Raw genomic sequence first — 20,730 nt, forward strand, 5'->3', positions numbered from 1 at the left:
ATCTATTCCCGTCCTGTAAACATCTCACAGGAATACCTGATCATAGACCTACTTAACACCTTTATCGACACAGCACCCCTGAATGCTACAGCGATTATTGGGTGAGACCTTAACCGCCAATTCGAGCCGCTGGCTGCCCCCACTGATGCCCCTTCTAGTGATGAGGATAGTCTTTGGCTAATCCCTGATCCTCAAATTCCACAGGTACTCCAGATAAATGCAGTAACCTTAACTCACTCTATGAGGGTGTGTAACGGCCGTACCAAGTCTGACCATCCAGGGAAACAAACCTTTAACATAACAGGACAATCTACCCTGCTGGATTATATTCTAGTGGAGACAAGCATTTGGCGGTGGGTGGTCGACTTCGCTGTCATGCCAAGACTTGACGGTGATCAAAATGCCCTGATAGTTGAGCTGGAGCCTCCAGAACTTTACAATACCATGACTATCGGCACCCCTGCAGGTACCAACTTAACACTTGCCAATAATAGAAGGAAAATCAGGTGGGGAAAACTCAAGCAGTCTCAAGATAAGGCAGCCGCATTATATTCTCTAATCATCTCACCCTTAATAGAAATTGAGTCGGCTGCTGCAGCACTCAACACTCCACAAACTATTAGTAGACTAGAGGCACTGCATGAAGGACTGACAACAAGCCTGACCAATATTTTTAACCCTTTAACACATTCTAGCCCAACAAGGGTGCTAAGCAAACTTGGTTTAACCCCTTCCATGCTGCCACGATTCTGCTCCTGTGCTGAAGATTTCAGCGCGGGTGTGGTCATGACGGCCTCCAGCCGTCATCAGCAAACGAGCACTGTAGTGCATGACGACTGGGGGCCGTCATCAGCATGCAAGGGGTTAAAAAACTTTTTTATTACCTTGGTGTCACGTTGTCCGAAACATTCGAATGGGGCCCACAACTAGACAAGGCAGGCTTCAGGCTTGTGCAGATGGTGGGGGGAATCACTAAAACCTTTAGGAATTCCCTATACAAACCGCCTGGCCCGGTTGCTGAAATATATAAAGTACAAGGAGTGGTGTAATGTACGGGGCGGAGCTATGGGGTCACCGCCCCGCTGGCGGACTGGCCAAAATAGAGAACCAATTCATGAGAAAGCTCTTGGGCCTTCCGCCGAGCACTCCCCTCATCCCCCTGCGCCTGGATTTAGGAATCAAACCCACTGCAGAGGAGATTAGACTAAGGCCACTGACCTTCTGGCACAGACTATGGACGACCCCTGAACTAGCATCCTACAAGGCGCGGCTGGTCCATTTGGGCAGAATGGCCCCGCCTGCCCCCTTTTTCACAGTAGGAACAGTGTCTGTCAGGCTGAACAAAAGTCAGCCTGACAGACTGTTCACTTTCAGTTTAAGCAGCCAGGAGACACACATGCGCATTTAGCATAGGCTCCTGGCTGCCTGAACTGAACTTTGCTGGGCTGAGAAAGTCACAGCTCCGTTGGGCATGACTTTCTCAGCTCAGCAAAGGTTGCTGAGGCCCCCCCCTCAGTGACGAGGGATAGTGTCACTGATTGCCTCGCACCAGGGCGCTTCAGTTTTAAGCCCTGAAGCACCCCTGGTCGAGTGTCAATCAGTGACACTTCATCACAGAGTAGGGTGGGGTCAGTAGTCTCCCTGACCCCATCCCACTCTGTGATGACGATAGGACTGCTTAATTTGAAAAAGGTCTATAGCCAAGTGAAACAAGCTGAGAATACAAAACAATATATATGGAAGACACTGATAAAGTTTAAAGTAATATCGCCCAACAGTACAAAGACTACTCACCCAGGTGATGAATCAATATTTCACTTTGTTATTCATAGATTATATATATGTTTTATCTTTTTTTGGCACTCTTTCTTTTTTTCTAATTTTTTATATAAATGATTTGCAATTCATGTACAAAAAATATTAAAATCAAAACAAAAACATACAGTAAGCATAAGACATGGCAGATGATGGAGGCAATGCGGTAGGGTAATTACTACGCGTGTTTCGGCTTGGCAGCCTTCCTCAGGTGACCTTCTATTGCAAGAGAAACTATCCAGGTCATACATGAAAAAGAGGGACGGGGGGGGTTGTTAAAAGCAGCCAGTCATCGACCACTCATTGTCCTGATTCAGCTAGTGATGAAATAAGGGTAGGTATTGTGAGAAGTTGGCCTGGTATATGATGCTCACTAGTTCTAGTGATCACCTTGTACCATGCCAAGCAACCCTTATGGTGGAGGTTGTAAAGTCAACCTTATAGACAAGCTATCCTAGGGGTAGCATGGACTAAGCAGTCTTAGGCTAAACTCTGTAAAGGCATGTGAAGCAAGCTGTTTTACCATGCACAATCCCCTTGAATACCAAAATGAAAGGACACCACACAGATATATATTGAAAATATATATAGATTTATTTCTACAAATACCCCCTATACTCTTTATGAGCACAGAAGCAAATGCGTTAAAACAAAACACAGTTTAAATATACAAAAGTTGCACAATTTGGATGAGCCCTAAGGGCCACCTAAACCATATACTAAAATAGTGGTATAAGAGCCACTATGGGGAAAGTGAAGAGGCCTAGGGCCTGTGGAATCGCTGGAGCTGTTCGGGACTAGCAGTGATGAAGTCGGGAAAGGCCCGCGGGACTCGGGTGCAGCGCTTAAAGCGCACGCATGCACCAATGCAATATCAATGGTGCATAAAAGTTACAAAGTTAGTGTTTTAAGAACCATCCGATGGACCTACAAGGATAAAACTTTAGACACAGGCACTAGAGGTGGATACCAGTGTGGGAACACCGGCGTTGCTGAGTTACCTCACCCACAGGAAGCGGGTGCACAGGTGCGAAGTAGTGTCGGGTTTCGTCACGCAGGTCGATAGTGCTTGGAGCTGAAATGCTGCAGGCGGGTCAACGAGAAGAGTTCCGGTGGATCCAAGGGTGGATCTGAAGAGCTGAAGACCTGAAAGCAGAGGGGACAGTGTTCAAAGTCACTAGCCAGTGACTACCGTGGAACCAGGAAGGAACCAGGCAATGTCTGGTGTAAACAGGTGAAAAGGTGAAGATTGTCTCTGCAGCCACGTGGACACGAAGAGGTCAAGGACGTCCAGGAGTCGATCACGAGCTGTCCCACAAAGGCTCTCGCTGATGGCGGTGTCGGCAACTTAATTGGAGCAAAGAGGCCTTGGCTAAAGCAAGTCACGCAGGAATCGATTCAAGCTTCTCACTCGGACCAGCAAGGTCAGAGCGGGTGCTCCTTTTCAGGGGAGCAAGGGCCAGCCTGGAGCAACCAGACCAGCGGTGTAAGTCGTAGTTTTCATCGCCAAGATGACCGCTAGCCACGTGGAAAGTGGCCGGGATGGCACATCGAGTGGCAAAGTGCAAAAGGGCCCCACATAGATCGTGGAGATGCTGGGGGGCTGATCTTCGGTGCAAATGCTGCTCGGTGTCGGGGCTTCTCGAACCCCAAAGCACAGCATCGAGAATGCCTCGGATGATGTGCAGTCAGCTTCTCGGGGGTCTTTCAAGAGGTCCAGTCCCACGTCTCTCGGTGTCTCCACGGGTCTCTTCTTTGCAGGGACTGTGGATCGGCCTGTGAGATGTCTGGGAGTCTGGGTCTTGTCAGGCTCTGGGCATGGGCTCCGGCGGGAGGCGGCAGCAAAGCAGACATCGAGTTGCTGGTTGGTGTCTGTATTCACAGGGTTGTCACTCCTTGGCCACAAGGGAGATTCTCTTCAGTCTTCTGTGCAGCAGAATGTCGAAGTCCAGTTTTCTTCTTATTTTCAAGTCGAGTTCAGGATGATCTGAAGTCTTAGGACACAGCTCCTACTCTTATTCTAAATCTAGGGGCCGGATTACCTGCTAGGTCCCTCCTCTGGGTGGGACCAGGAAGGGGGGTGGTTACACCCCATTTCCTTTGTCCAGCTTCGCACCAAGACTGGGGCTATAAAGCCCCAGCACCGGTTTGAACTGGCAAATGCACAGGGACACCTTGTGTGCCCCAGGCATGTCTGATTCTATTCAGCCCTGTCCTACCCAATACACAAAATCCTGTCTGGGGTGGTGCTAGCACCTCCCATGGCAGGAAACCCTTTGTCCAAGCTGCCCTCGCTGGAAGGACTCCCAGCAGCAGGAGGTCAGACTTGTGACTGTGGTGGCAGCATCCATTTTGTGATGCTGAGGCTCAGTTTAACTTTAACCGGGGTTCAGGTTAGGTACATGTTGTGTCCCTCTAGAAGGGTGGAATGCTACCCCCGTCGCCAGAACTGGCGAGGGGGTAGTATTCCAATTCGTATGACACCTTACTCGACATGTTTTGATAAAGCCAAACCAAAGATAGCATATAACCGCGAGGATTATAATGCACTTAAGAGTATATGGTATGGCAGTATCATGAAACAGCTAAAGGACATGGTTCCGAAAGCTGCAGACAGGCTCAGCTCATGCCAGAGCACCATCTCACATATTTCCAAGCACTGTGCCTCCAGGATTGATGAGGCCTTCCATAGGAGTGGCTGATAGGAACATATGTGTCCATTTTAGGTTAGGTATAGGCATACTACACCTAAGTAAGGGTTGATTACACCGACTTACCCCAGCTGAGTGACCAGCCAGTTGTGTCAAATATGGAGGCCAGGCCAGGGGTGGCACAATACGTGCTGCAGCCCCTGGTAGGCCTTGGAAGCACCTATGCCCTGGGTACACTGTTACAGGGGCCAATAAGGTGAATCAGTTCCAATTTCGTAATGCACCTAAAGTGCATTGGCAATAATTTAGAGAGAGAACAGCAGGCTGTGGGTATGATTAGCAGATCCACAGCCACATTAAGTCATAAACCAGTGAAGCAAAAAGCAAAAATTTGGGGTGACCATAGGATAGCAGACCCTACTCTCCTACACAACCCCCCACCCCCCCAAACGCAGGGACATTAGACTAACCTTGACCAGTTGTGTCTTCATGTTCTAAGTGGAAGTACCTGGAGAGACCATCTGCATTACCATGGTCAGTCCCTGGGCGGTGTTCCACTGTAAAGTCCATCCCCTGTAGGGAAATGGACCACCTGAGCAGTTTGGGGTTTTCACCCTTCATCTGATTAAGCCATAAGAGGGGCTTATGGTCGGTCTGAATCTTGAAGTGAGTGCCAAACAAGTATGGTCTCAACTTCTTCAGGGCCCACACCACAGCAAAGGCCTCCCTCTCAATGGCTGACCATTGGGGGGTCAGCCTTCTGCTAATAAAAGCAATGGGCTGGTCTTGACCATCTACATTAAGTTGTGAAAGCACAGCTCCCACTCCCAACTCAGAAGCATCTGTTTGGACAATGAACTCTCTTGAGTAGTCAGGACTCTTCAGAATAGGTGCAGAGCACATGGCCTTCTTCAGGTCATCAAATGCCTTTTGACAGTTTACTGTCCACTGAACCTTTTTGGGCATCTTCTTGGATGTCAGATCATTAAGAGGAGTCACAATGGACCTATAGTTCTTAACAAACTTCCTGTAGTACCCAGTCAGGCCCAAGAAAGCTCTGACCTGAGTCTGGGTAGTTGGAGGAGTCCAGTCCTTTATGGTCTGGATCTTTCTCTCCAGTGATTGAACTTGGCCTCCACCTACAAGGTGGTCCAAGTACACAACCTTACTCTGCCCTATCTGGCACTTGGTTGCCTTGATAGTGAGGCCTGCCTTTTGCAGAGCCTCTAGCACTTCCTTCAGGTGGACCAGGTGATCCTCCCAGGTGGAGCTAAAGACAGCAATATCATCCAGATATGCTGCACAAAAGTCATCCAACCCAGTAAGGACTTGATTCACCAACCTTTGGAAGGTGGCAGGTGCATTTTTCAAACCAAAGGGCATCACCACAAACTGATAATGCCCACCTGGGGTAGAAAATGCTGTCTTGGCTTTAGACTCCTCCGCTAACCTGATTTGCCAGTAGCCAGTTGTCAAGTCATATGTGCTCAAATACTTGGCAGAAGCCAATTTGTCTATGAGCTCATCTGCCTTGGAATAGGGTGTGCATCTGTCCTGGTGACAGCATTGAGTCCTCTGTAATCCACACAGAACCTCATCTCTCTCTTTCCATCTTTGGTGTGAGGTTTGGGGACCAGAACCACTGGGCTAGCCCAGGGGCTCTCTGAAGGCTCAATGACACCTAATTCCAGCATCTTTTGCACCTCAGTCTTGATACAGTCTCTGACATGGTCAGGCTGCCTGTAAATATTGTCCTTCACAGGAAGACTATCACCAGTGTCCACCACATGGGTACACCAGTTAGTCTGACTGGGTGTCAGGGAGAACATATGTCGATATGACTGCAAAACTTGTCTACAGTCATGTTGCTGATGTTCAGTGAGGCTGCCATCTAAGGCCACACCATCAACTGAGCCATCCTCAGGGTTCTGAGTCAGCAGGTCTGGGAGAGGGTCACTCTCTTCCTCCTGCCCCTCATCTGTAGCCATGAGCAAACCCATGTCTGCCCTGTCAACATATGCTTTCAGCCTGTTAACATGGAGCACCCTGTGGGGGCTCCTGGGAGTTCCAAGGTCCACCAAGTAGGTAACCTCTCCCTTCTTTTCAATGATAGTATGGGGTCCAGACCATTTGTCTTGGAGTGCTGCTGGGGCCACTGGCTCCAACACCCATACTTTCTGTCCAGGCTGGTACTCAGTCAAGACAGCCTTTTGGTCATGCCAGGCTTTCTGTAATTCCTGGCTAGCCTCAAGGTTTTTGGATGCCTTCTCCATATACTCAGCCATCCTGGAGCGGAGACCAAGTACATAGTCCACTATGTCTTGCTTGGGCTGTTTGAGAGGTAACTCCCATCCTTCCCTCACCAGACATAGGGGTCCTCTTACAGGGTGCCCAAACAACAATTCAAAGGGGCTGAAGCCAACCCCCTTTTGTGGGACCTCTCTGTAAGCAAACAGAAGGCAGGGCAGAAGGATATCCCATCTTCGCCTGAGCTTTTCAGGTAATCTTTTGATCATGCCCTTTAGGGTCTTGTTGAACCTTTCAACAAGCCCATTGCATTGTGGATGATAGGGAGTGGTGAACTTGTAGTTGACACCACATTCCTTCCACATAGCTGTTAAGTATCCTGACATGAAGTTGGCACCTCTATCAGATACTACCTCCTTAGGAAACCCCACTCTGGAGAAAACTCCAAGTAAGGCCCTGGCCACAACAGGAGCTGTTGTGGTCCTAAGTGGAATTGCCTCTGGGTACCTGGTGGCATGGTCCACCACCACCAGTATGAATCTGTGCCCAGATGCTGTAGGGGGATCCATTGGACCAACAATGTCAATCCCCACTCTTTCAAAGGGCACCCCCACCACAGGTAGTGGTATCAGGGGGGGCCTTTGTGGTACCACCTGCTTTGCCACTTGCTTGGCAGGTTACACAGGAGCGACAAAACTCCTTTGTATCTTCTGACATGTGAGGCCAGTGAAAGTGAGAGAAAAGTCTGTCCCAAGTTTAATTCTGGCCTAGGTGTCCTGCTAAGGGAATATCATGTGCCAAGGTAAGAAGGAAGCCCCTAAATTGCAGAGGTATGACCAACCTCCTGGTTGTACCAGGCTTGGGGTCTCTACCCTCTGAATAAAGGAGCCCATCATCCCAATAAACTTTATGGGTACCTTGAGCATTCCCAGCAGGCTCAGCAGCAGCCTGCTGTCTGAGGGGTTCAAGAGAAGGACAGGATAACTGAGCCTGCCCCAAGTCTGCCCTAGAAGGTCCCCCTGTCCCCAGAAACTCAACCTGATCAGGTTCAAGTTCTTCAGGGACAGTTCCTTCAGGGGTCTCAAGATCATCTTCCTGTGAAGGCTGATCCTCACTTGTAGGCATTTGAGAAGGCACAGCCTTTACCCTCCTGTTCCTTGTCTTGGAAGGTACTTGGTCCATTGTTCCAGGATCCAAGACCTGAGGTTCAGAGAGGCACTTTTTGGCCTGTGACCTGGTCACAGCAAGGAAGTGTGATGATATCCCTAACATCTCTGCATGAGTCCTGTACTCAACATCTGACCATAGAGAGCTCTCCAGGTCATTGCACAACAAGCATTCTACTGGGAGATCAGCACTAACCACAACTCTTTTTAGGCCAGTTACCCCTCCCCAGGAAAAGTTAACAATTTCCACACTATGTGTAGTAGTGACATTGTTGGCATTGGTCACCAGGTAATTATCACCTGGGATGTGCTGTCCAGGGTCCACAAAGCTAGGTGTCACCATAGTGACACTGGCACATGTGTCCCTGTATGCTTGAGCCACTTTTTCATTAATCAAAGGCGTCTGCCTGTACTTGCCCAGATTACTGGGACTGACAGTAGTGGATAAATCAATTTCCACATCACAAATCAGACCAGCCTGTGTAGGGGTTCTGACTAGGCCAGAATCTCCCTCAGTTCCCAAGTTGATACCCACTACCCCCTTAGTTTGTGGACCAACACTGCTAACTGTACTAGTGGGTGCAGGTGCCTTAGGGGCTGCAGTGTTGGGGGCTCCACCCTTTTTACAATCACTTGTCCAGTGAGATGTGTTTTTGCAAAAACTACACCAGGGTTTTCTTTGACCTTCTTTCTTCTTCTTCTTGGAAGTTTGGGACCCACCCTCAGTATTAGTTTGGGGCCCTGTTGAAGACTTCTGGTCTTTAGCTTTCTGCTCCCCACCCTTCTTGTCTGTTTTCTTTTGGTCACCACCCTGGTTCTGGTTCTTTTGCTTAACTCTGGTTCTAACCCCTTTGTCTGCCCTCTTTCCCAATTCTTGGGGAGAGGTTAGATCTGAGTCAACCAAATGTTGATGCAACTGCTGGTTCTGACAGTTATTTAAAATCTGTTCTCTCATAAGCAAATTGTACAATCCTTCATAGTCTGTAACCTTACTTCCCAGCAACCAGCCCTCCAGAGCCTTAGTGGCACATTCAACAAATTCAGACCAGTCCTGAGTCTGTGTCTTCTGGGTATCTCTGAACATTAACCTGTACTGTTCAGTGGTTAAGCCTAACCCATCAATCAGAGCACTCTTCAGGACCAGGTAGTTTCTAGAATCCCCATCACTAACTGTGAGGAGTCTGTCTCGGCCTCTACCTTCAAAAGAGAGCCACAAGATTGCTGCCCACTGATCCTGAGGGACCTGCTGTACTTTGCAGGCTCTCTCAAGTGCAGTCATCCACTTGTAGATATCATCCCCAACTTTGTAGGGAGGCACAATCTTACTCAGGTTTCTATTGTCATAGGACCTGTCTTTATCCTTTTGGATATTGCTGCCACCAGTGGATCCTAATCCACTCTCTCTAGGCTGTCTTGCTCTAGCAAGCTTCTCTTTGGCCAGGGCAACTTCTAATTCTTGCTTCTGGATCCTAAGTTCAGCCTCTCTCATTTTGGCCTCATGTTCCCTTCTCTGAGGGCTAGACATCACTCTTCTGGAGTGACCATGAGAACCTCTAGAAGCTTGGGAGGTATTGGATTCACCTGAGTGATTCCTCCTCCTCCTGGGCTCCTGGTTAAGTCCACTTGGGGGTCTGAGTGGGTTGGACCCACTTTCAGTCCCAAATAGGCTTAAGTTAGCCTGGTTAAGCCTGCTGACTAACACCGAACTATTTCTCTCATCATCAGACCCACTTTCTTCCTCCTCTTCCTCTTCTTCCTCGTCCTCGTCCTCAGGCTGAGTATCTCCAGTGTTCTGGTCTTCCTCATCTATCTGGGTGACAGGGACAGGGGCATCAGTGTTTTCGTCTTCAGAAGGAGAGCCTCCACCTACAGTCCCTGAGGGGCCTGGTTTGGAGGTCTTTAGAGCTTCAGACTGGTCTAAAAGCTCTCTGAGGTGACCTGCTGTAGGGGTAGGACCCGTTTTGATTGCTCTTAAGGAACACAGCTGCCTCAGTTCTTTAAAAGTAAAGATAGCAAATTTGGATGGTGCCCTTGGAGGGTCACTCTCAACAGAGATAGGTCCAGTGGATCCCTCTGCTCCAGACATTGCTCTAGTGTGGGTGGATGTGTTGCAATCTACCTACCCTTGTGTTTTCCTACAAAACCTATCTAGTAGTTGTAGTCAGGGTGTGCTACTCCCTATCCTCTACAAGTAGAACTTAAGTATACTAGTCTTGTTTTAGTGTACCTATTAGGTACCTGTATGATCTTTCAAATGATACTCTCAAAGATTGTAATGGTAAAACAACAGCAAGCTCAAATCCCAATCCGCTGCTCACCAATGTGAGAAGTTGGCCTGGTATATGATGCTCACTAGTTCTAGTGATCACCTTGTACCATGCCAAGCAACCCTTATGGTGGAGGTTGTAAAGTCAACCTTATAGACAAGCTATCCTAGGGGTAGCATGGACTAAGCAGTCTTAGGCTAAACTCTGTAAAGGCATGTGAAGCAAGCTGTTTTACCATACAGAATCCCCTTGAATACCAAATGAAAGGACACCACACAGATATATATTGAAAATATATATAGATTTATTTCTACAAATATCCCCTATACTCTTTATGAGCACAGAAGCAAATGCGTTAAAACAAAACACAGTTTAAATATACAAAAGTTGCACAATTTAGATGAGCCCTAGGGGCCACCTAAACCATATACTAAAATAGTGGTATAAGAACCTCTATGGGGAAAGTGAAGAGGCCTAGGGCCTGGGGAATCGCTAGAGCTGTTCGGGACTGGCAGTGATGAAGTCGGGAAAGGCCCGCGGGACTCGGGTGCAGCGCTTAAAGTGCACGCATGCACCAATGCAATGTCAATGGTGCGTAAAAGTTACAAAGTTAGTGTTTTAAGAACCTTCCGATGGACCTACAAGGATAAAACTTTAGACACATGCACTAGAGGTGTATACCAGTGTGGGAACACCGGCGTTGTGGAGTTACCTTACCCACAGGAAGCGGGTGCACAGGTGCGAAGTAGTGTCGGGTTTCGTCACGCAGGTCGATGGTGCTTGGAGCTGAAGATGCTGCAGGCGGGTCGTCGAGAAGAGTTCCGGTGGATCCAAGGGTGGATCTGAAGAGCTGAAGACCTGAAAGCAGAGGGGACAGTGTTCAAAGTCACTAGCCAGTGACTACCGTGGAACCAGGAAGGAACCAGGCAATGTCGGGTGCAAACAGGTGAAAAGGTGAAGATTGTCTCTGCAGCCACGTGGACGCGAAGAGGTCAAGGACGTCCAGGAGTCGATCACAAGCTGTCCCACAAAGGCTCTCGCTGATGGCGGTGTCGGCAACTTGATTGGAGCAAACAGGCCTTGGCTAAAGCAAGTCACGCAAGAATCGATTCAAGCTTCTCACTCGGACCAGCAAGGGCAGAGCGGGTGCTCCTTTTCAGGGGAGCAAGGGCCAGTCTGGAGCAACCAGACCAGTGGTGTAAGTCGTAGTTTTTGTTGCCAAGATGGCCGCTAGCCGCGTGGCAAGTGACTGGGATGGCACATCGAGTGGCAAAGTGCAAAAGGGCCCCACGCAGAACGTGGAGATGCTGGGGGGCTGATCTTCGGTGCAAATGCTGCTCGGTGTCAGGGCTTCTCAAACCCCCAAGCACAGCATCGAGGGTGCCTCGGGTGCTGCACAGTCAGCTTCTCAGGGGTCTTTCAAGAGGTCCGGTCCCACGTCTCTCGGTGCCTCCACGGGTCTCTTCTTTGCAGGGACTGTGGATCGGGCTGTGAGATGTCTGGGAGTCTGGGTCTTGTCAGGCTCTGGGCTCGGGCTCCAGCGGGAGGCGGCGGCAAATCAGACGTCGAGTTGCTGGTTGGTGCCTGTATTCACAGGGTGGTCCCTCCTTGGCCACAAGGGAGATTCTCTTCAGTCTTCTGTGCAGCAGAATGTCGAAGTCCAGTTTTCTTCTTATTTTTTAGTCGAGTGCAGGATGATCTGAAGTCTTAGGACACAGCTCCTACTCTTATTCTAAATCTAGGGGCCGGATTACCTGCTAGGTCCCTCCTCTGGGTGGGACCAGGAAGGGGGTGGTTACACCCCCTTTCCTTTGTGCAGCTTCGCGCCAAGACTGGGGCTGGAAAGCCCCAGCACCGGTTTGAACTGGCAAATGCACAGGGACACCTTGTGTGCCCCAGGCATGTCTGATTCTATTCAGCCCTGTCCTACCCAATACACAAAATCCTGTCTGGGGTGGTGCTAGCACCTCCCAAGGCTGGAAACCCTTTGTCCAAGCTGCCCTCGCTGGAAGGACTCCCAGCAGCAGGAGGTCAGACTTGTGTCTGTGGTGGCAGCATCCATTTTGTGATGCTGAGGCTCAGTTTAACTTTAACCGGGGTTCAGGTTAGGTACATGTCGTGTCCCTCTAGAAGGGTGGAATGCTACCCCTGTCACCAGAACTGGCGAGGGGGTAGTATTCCAATTCGTATGACACCTTACTCAACATGTTTTGATAAAGCCAAACCAAAGATAGCATATAACCGCGAGGATTATAATGCACTTAAGAGTATATGGTATGGCAGTATCATGAAACAGCTAAAGGACATGGTTCCGAAAGCTGCAGACAGGCTCAGCTCATGCCAGAGCACCATCTCACATATTTCCAAGCACTCTGCCTCCAGGATTGATGAGGCCTTCCATAGGAGTGGCTGATAGGAACATATGTGTCCATTTTAGGTTAGGTATAGGCATACTACACCTAAGTAAGGGGTGATTACACCGACTTACCCCAGCTGAGTGATCAGCAAGATGTGTCAAATATGGAGGCCAGGCCAGGGGTGGCACAATACGTGCTGCAGCCCCTGGTAGGCCTTGGAAGCACCTATGCCCTGGGTACCTGGGTACACTGTTACAGGGGCCAATAAGGTGAATCAGTTCCAATTTCGTAATGCACCTAAAGTGCATTGGCAATAATTTAGAGAGAGAACAGCAGGCTGTGGGTCTGATTAGCAGGCCCACAGCCACATTAAGTCATAAACCAGTGAAGCAAAAAGCAAAAAATAGCAGACCCTACTCTCCTACAGGTATGATGAACTAAACCCCAGCATTCAATATGGGTGATGATGTATCCACGAAAGGGGGCCCTGTGTTTATGGCGTATTCAACAGCCGATTGTGTGGGCACCAGCCGTGATGGAAATGATGACGATACGTTGGTTAGTAAGTTTGAAAAAGGAGGGGTCCTCTGATCTAAATGTGTCGGCTTGCGGGTGACCGAGAGCCGGGGGATGATGATATCACATGCTTGGTGTCTTCCTGAAGATGGAAGGCAGTGGCTGAATACGGCTCTCGGTAACAACGAGACACCTCGAAAATACCGGTGTCTGAAAGATGCCTGGTTACAAAAAAAACAATAGGGCTGCTTCCTTCCCCCATTGGCTGACCTTAGGTCAGCCAATGGGGGAAGGCAGCAATCGCAAGCCTCCTGGAACCTCCAAGGCAGAGCAGAGCTGGCTGAAGGTAAGTGTGATTTATTTTCTTTTTACATTGCTTGGTGCCTGCGTGCGTACATGTATGAATGTTTGGGAAAGAGTGTTGTGAATGAATGTGTGTGCGCCTGGTTGTGAGTGTTATGTGCATGTGAGCATGTGTGTGTGTCCTGTCTGCCTCCCTCCCCCAAAACTTACCGGCCGCCACTGCATGCTACCAAAGGGGTCCTGGGAATTCCGGAGGCTGGAAAACTGCCATGGTTCAAGTACATCAAAGAAGGATTCGCTAGGATAGGCATGCCTAACCTATGGAGTAATCCTGAGGAAGTGTCCCCGATAATATCTCAATTTCAATTTGTAAGAGCATATAGATCGCTCAAACTAGTCGATCTGCAGGGGAACACCAAACTCTGGCACTTAACGGCTGATTTTCTTAACATAAAAGCAGAGTATCTCTTTGAGCCTTTTCTGGATGATATACAGCCCTCCATGGCGAGGAAGCTGTATATCCAGTTTAGAACAGGGACCCTCCCGGTTAATGCTTTTACGAATAAATGGTCACAAGATCCCTCTGTTGGGTGTCCGCTTGCAAAAGCCCTGATGAGGCCGACATTCATGTTCTTTTTTTTTTGCCCTGGCTATAAATCTGCCAGACGGCGTTGGCTCATACCATTATGTAGAAACATGGGATGTACTCAGTGTCTGGAGGTGTATAAAATTCAGACCCCCCCCCCCATAGTCTTTGCCGTGTCCCGATTCCTCAATTCTATGTGGCACAGGCGTAGAGCTATTTTTAACACATCTCAGCAACTGTAAAAAATATCCCCTGCACTCTTGTCGTTTTTAATATTAAAATTGTAATATTTGTATCTGGTTTTAATCATCCTTGTTTTTAACTGTGTAACGATATTGGACAAACTAAAATGCTTCTGTGGCTATATTTTTTAACCTGTTATCAATTAAATTTCAAGATTCGTCTTAACATAACTATATATGTATTTTTTACTTTTTATGGCCTCTTATGACCGAAATAAAGTTTGTTGAATGGAATGGAACTGCATTTCCTGCGGTGTCACAAGGTCGTCCCTTTCCAAGGGCAAAGTATAAGAGAACGCAAAAAGCAAGTGTTTCTCCACCAGAAGATGTGTACATTTTTTTTAATCACAGTTCTTTTTTCATTGTTCAAGTTGCATTTTTTTGTTAGCCCAGATAAGAGAAAATAAAAAAACAAATGTAAAAAATAAAAAAGCTTTTCAGTACCAACTTTTATGGTTAAAAAAGATTTAAAAAATGTTTCTTGTATGTGAGTGAGATCAAGTGACAGAGTGCAAATGATGGAAAGGGAGGACGTGGGTGAATGAAACTGTGAGAGGGAGTGTGATAGTGCATAAAAGTAGCAAACCACAGCTACTAGTCTGCGTCTGGCTGCAAACTGGACCACCAGAACTGCTGGTTGGAGTCCTAATTAATAAATTTTTACCATAATTGGGTTCGGTTTCTCCTGCTCGAAGCTAGTGATCCTACATTTATTGTACAAACATTTGATACTGTTCTTCCTTACCACATAGTGCACCTTCCTGCGTAGCCTGCTATATACCTGTTTATAGTATTACTCATCCTGTCTTATTTGCCTTGTAATTATTCCTTGGTTTTTTTAAATTTATTTTGTATTCTATCTCGATGTCGTTATTGCTTTTATGCCCTTCCTTCCATCTTTTTTGTAAAGCGCTCCGATATCCTTCGGGATCTTGTTCACGCTATATAAAACTTTATAAATAAAATAAGTTGAGTGAGACGGACTGCATAGTAGGTATTATCCACAGGCCGTGGCCTCTGACCAGATCCTGTAACCAACATGGCACATAAAACTAACCGTGCGCAGCAGGGGTTGGCAGTAAGCAGCCACTCTCCATGTGAACAAGCAACTCCCACTAACCACCTCTGATTGCCATACACAATGTAGGCTGGCCACAGGGCCTGGTTCTGACAAGGCCCTGCACCTAGCCCCCCCACTGTACAAAGACTCGGAGAACACAACAAATATTTATATATTTTTACTGTCCGGGATTCTCACTTAGTATGCAGATTTAGGAGAAACGTAATGCTCGGTAAAGCAAGCCCATGGCAAGTTTCACCGGCCCAAGTATTGTTGAAGCTTACCTTGGGTTCGCAGTATAAGACTGTTAGAAATGGGGCCTCTAGTTGGCAGACTTATACACCTCGTCCAAGATATTCCGCATACATGGCGAGTAAGAGGGGAGCCAGAAGACGTCTAAAGGCTTTATGAAAGACCCCAGAAACTCCATCCAGGCCAAGAGCCTTGGACCTATCGAGTGAATCAATTTCTTACACTATCTCCTCACACAAAATCAGCTCGCTGAGAAACTGTTGCTGGGCATTCTTAAGCCAAACCATGACTATCTCTGCAAGATGCGATGTCAGGTTAGTAGTGTTCACAGCCAGACAGGAGGTGTGAAGGTTTGTGTGATCCTGAGCCATGTGGCTTGATCCTCGCCGTAGTTAGTCACTTGGTTTCCATCTGCTAGTTGCATTTCTGGGACATAAGAGGCAGCCCTAGGTGGGCGAAGCAAGCTAGCCAATGTGCGGCCAGCTCGTTCTACCTCACCATAGTTGTTACTCCTACAACTGCCCCAAGAAGTTTGCCTCACGATCAGCAGATCATGATATTCAGCTAAAAGAATAGTGCGCCTAACTAATTGCGGCTCGTGTTGCTGCTGGGCATCGGCCTGGTCTAGTTCCATCAGTTCAGTTTCCAAGCGAACCAGGCTCTGACATATGTCATGGAACACCCCAGAACGTTTAGAAATATGTATGCCACGAATATAGGCCTTAAAGGCCTCCCACATGGTGGCCTGTTTAGTGACCAGCCCACTTTAAGTTCAAAGTATTCCACAACTTCGGAATGAAGCTCAGACTGGAACGCCTCGCATTGCTTGGGATTTGTCATTGCCGCTCCAAACCACCCTCCCCTGACTGGAATGTGTAAGGTCATCTGGGCCGAAGAGTGATCAAAGAGTGCCCACACGAGGTGCGAGACAGCGCCCAGCCACATGGTAAGGAGGATGGATATGAGCCAATAGTCAATACGGGTCCACATATTGTGGGGTGCAGAGTAAAACGTATGTGCAGGGGCAGAGGAGTCGGTTAACGGCTAGGACGGTCGACCTCGAATCTGGGGTACTGGGTTCGAGTCTCGGAATGACACTGAACATCCTGTGATTCTGGGCAAATCACTTAATCTCCCTGTTCCTAACAAAAAGGAATGTGTCCTCATGTATTGCAACTGGTGCTATGTAAAGCGCTCTCATACCCGATTCGGGTCAAGTTCGCACTATATAAAACTCTGTAAAATAAAAATAAATAAAATAGACGCCAGGGCTCACGGAGCATGCAAGTGTCACAGAGTTTGCAGAGGATGCATGGCGAGTGAGGCTTACTCGATGTCGTGGCTGCAGTGGTGTCTAGTTGAAGATAAAGGAGCACGTTAAAATCACCGCCCAGTATGATGTGATCAGCGTCTATGCGTCCTATCGGGACATGAGTGACTGGAAAAAGTCAGGGGTGTTGATGTTGGGGGCGTAAATGTTAGCAATCAGTACGCGCAGCCCTGCTGCCAGGATGCCAGATACTAGGATATATCCACCATTCTCACTAAGAAAATTGTCTGTGGGGTGGAATGGGAGTTTTTCATGTATTAGTGTACAGACTCCACGCGAGTATGTGGTATAGCTCGAAAAGTATTGGTGTGGGCTCCATAAGGAAGCAAAGGTGTGAGAAGTCCCAGGGTGAAGGTGCATCTTGTGTAAGAAGGCTATCTGTGTGTCATGGTGGGCTAGGTACTGCAGCACTTGTTTCCCCTTGAGGGGACTGTTGAGGCCTCTAATGTTGCACAAAAGGAGTGAGATGCCCGCTATGGACCTCCCAGTATTACTCGTCATCGCCCTACAGTGATCTTAGCATGTGACAATGGGATTGCACGGTGTCCTCTGACTAAAGGTTGTAAAAACACAAAAACAACCAACCAACCAACCCATAGCCCACCCCCAACACCCTCCCTCCCACACTAGGCAGAAACAGGCCTTGCGAATCCCAATTAATCAATCAATCAATCACTGCATTTATAAAGAGCGCTACATACCCGTGAGGGTCTCAATGCGCTGGGGGGAGGGTGGAGCCAATGAAAATTCCCAAACAGACCATAACCCCACTTGGTTGTCAGAGAGGTATACACATCAGGAGGGGGGGGGCAACACTATGGCAGGCAGGCCCCGCTTGTAGGATGATTTGGTAGGAGTGGGAATGGAGAAGGGTCATCCATTGTCACCAGTGGAGTGAAATCCGGGCAACAGCAGAGCAGACATCCACTGGACATCTCAGACCATGTGCTCCTGAGGTCGGTCCGAGGGAAATCATAACCGAGAGCAAGCACTGGCTGTGCGTCTCAGTCCTTGGGGAACAAGTAAATGCTTGGTGCTGCATGAGGATCAGGAGGGGACCACTCAGGCATGCCGTGTCTAGAGGACAAATGTACTTTGGCATATTGTTTACAGAATATGAGGGTGTCCGCTGGGTTGTCAAAAAAGTGTGGTTTACCATTAACATCCACCTGCAAGTGGGCCCGGTAGAGCATTCCACAGTGCAAGCCAAGCATCCGTAGCACTGATTTAGCATCAACTAATTTATGGAGAGCATCCTGCACCGCCATCAAGAGGGAGATCGCAGATCCCTAGTTCTGTTCGTGTGAAAGCCTTGCGGTCCCTGACGTTCAGAATCCTGGCTAGTATAGGCTGCAGTGGTGTGCCAGACACTTTATAATTAATTAAATAAATAAGGGCGCTGACCGATGGATCAGTGGGCTCTCTCCATGACAAAGGTGGAGGTGAAAGCCTGGCGAACGAAGAGTTCGGAGAGTAAGTGTTCCACAAACTGGTCTAAATGGCCAGTGTCGGTGGACTCCGCAATATCCAGTATGGGGAGGTTATTGTGGCGCCCGTGGGCCTCGAGGTCTTCATTCTTGATGGCTACTGTCTTAAGGCAGAGTTACAGCGTCTCTAGTCTCTTAGCGGTCGTGGTGGCCACTACCTCTAAACCAGAAATGCGCTCCTCTGCGTTGTCCAAGCGAGTGATTTGTCTGTCCGCATGTTCTCTCATGTGATCCAGGTGGCCTGCAAGGGAGTCAAAACTGGCATCTATAGTGCGGAATCCAGCCCAGAGCGCCGCCATAATGGCATTGGTGCAGGACAGTTGCCCGGTGTTGGGATCCCCAAGCGCACCTGCCTCCATACCAGGCACGGACTTGGGCACGTCAGTGGTTTTGCACTTCTCAAATGATAACTTGTGATGTTTTGGGTCACTGTGCACCACGTCTAATGGGGCTCCTTTTGGGACGGCACAGCAGGCAGGCAGGCAGGGCTGATAAGTGGGAGCAATGCCAGTGCCTAGGGAAGCCCCACTTATAATTTCTGGCTTGCTGTGGATCTAGGATTGGTGAAAAACCAGAGGGGTGAAGGCCACAGGATGGGCCGCAGGCGATCAAAGCAGTTCCTGGGGTGTAGCACAGTGTCGCTTTAGCCAAAACGGTACTTTAAGTCTCTGTGGTTGCCACTTGTCCTAGAAAAGCAAGGGCAAAGAGGCCAGAAAGCCAGGTCCCAGAGGGGTGGTAATTTGATGGAGAACCCCCCTGGGGGCCAGCCAGGACAACAAGCGTGGGGGCAAGCAACACCCAATGCACAGCACCAACGGCAGGAGGCCCAGCACCATAAAGGGCCACAAGCAGGGAGACCAAAGCGAAAGGGAATCTAATGGACCTTCAAGGGGGCCAGGGCCATGACCACAAGGAAGCCACGTACCCAGGACCCAGAAGAAGCGGCTGCAGTTGCAACCCACCAAAGTTTGGGAGCAGGTGCAGGTCTTCACAGTGCCCTGAATTCTCCACAGGAAGATGGGGCGGCTGAAGGGGGGGATGCGCTCACAAGTCCCAGCAGGCAGTCTAGGCAGTTGTTAAGGCTTCCTGTGGCCCGCAGGAGGCTCAATCGGTCCACCGCACGGCACCTGAATTAGGACCTAAAGCCAGTCGCAATCCAGAATACAGGTGCAGCAGTAGGTAGGAAGGTGGGGACCTAGGCAGCATCCCTACGCCGTTGCATGCAGCCCAGACTGCAGCAGAATGGTGGGTGCTGGTGTGCCGTGTAGGAGAGCGTGAGCTGCCCTAACGATCCATGGAGGCCCGCTGGTCTCGTACCTCAGGCTCATTGCTCGTACCTGGGCAATCATTGTAGACTGGCGTTGTGGGGTGTTCTGCCACCATCGATTCACCGCCCACCCAGTCAGTAGCTGCGGGGGATATGCCGGATGCTCTCTGATTGATCAGGGAAGGTTAAACAGGCCCATCTCAGCATGGTGCAGGGCCAAGTACGCCGGAGCTTCAGCGCAGTGTGCACATCTTGGTCGGTGGCGTTGCAACGTCCCCGTGCTTACACTTCCGTAAGAACATCTTCAAGTGACCCCATCCACACTGAGAAGACTGTCACCCACGCCCTCGTCACCAGCAAAGTAAACTACGGACACACCCTGTGAGAAGGTGGCCTGGTATATGCTGTCCACTAATTAAAGTGGGCACCCTGTACCAGTCCACACGACCCTTATGATGTATGAGGTCAAAAATAACCTTGAGAAAGCTATCCTAGTGGTAGCTGTGGAGAGTAGCCTTCAGGCTTAATCTTGAAGGAATGTAAAGCAGCTTGTTTTACCAGAATATCACCTCCTGAATGACTAAATGAAGGGGAACCAAACAGTAGTTATATAAAAATATGTATTTATTAATATAACACTCTCTACTATCCTCTACACGAGGATAGAACATAAAACACACAATACTGGATCAATAGAACAGTTGTAAGTAGCACAATACAAAGCAGGCTCCAGGGGGAGACCGAACCATATAACAAAATAGTGGTATAACAATCACGACTTTAGTAGAGACAGTGCCTAGTGCACGTAGAATCACTGGATACCCAAGGAACCACCCAAGGTCATGACACAGGGAGCCCACGGAGGACAAGTGCAGTGAGGACACACGACCGCGTGCTCTGTACAACTCTATGGGAAAGTCGCGGTTGCAAAGTTACAGGTTAAGGACACTTCAAGGAGGACGTCAAGCAAACCCTTTGGAACATAAGAGGTTCTAGAGCCAACCCACCCGTGATTACTGTAGTACCCAAGTTACCTATCCCAGAGGAGCCAGGTGCATAGCGGTCAAGTGTCGGAAATCTCAGACATTTTCAATGGAGAGCTGCAAAGAAGTAGTGCTGCCAGGAAGGTGAAGAGTGTCCGGTGGGATCCAAGCCTGGATTCTAGGTGAGAGGAACCTGAAAGC

The sequence above is a fragment of the Lissotriton helveticus genome, chromosome 8 (genome assembly GCF_964261635.1).
Source record: "Lissotriton helveticus chromosome 8, aLisHel1.1, whole genome shotgun sequence".
Classification (NCBI taxonomy): domain Eukaryota; kingdom Metazoa; phylum Chordata; class Amphibia; order Caudata; family Salamandridae; genus Lissotriton; species Lissotriton helveticus.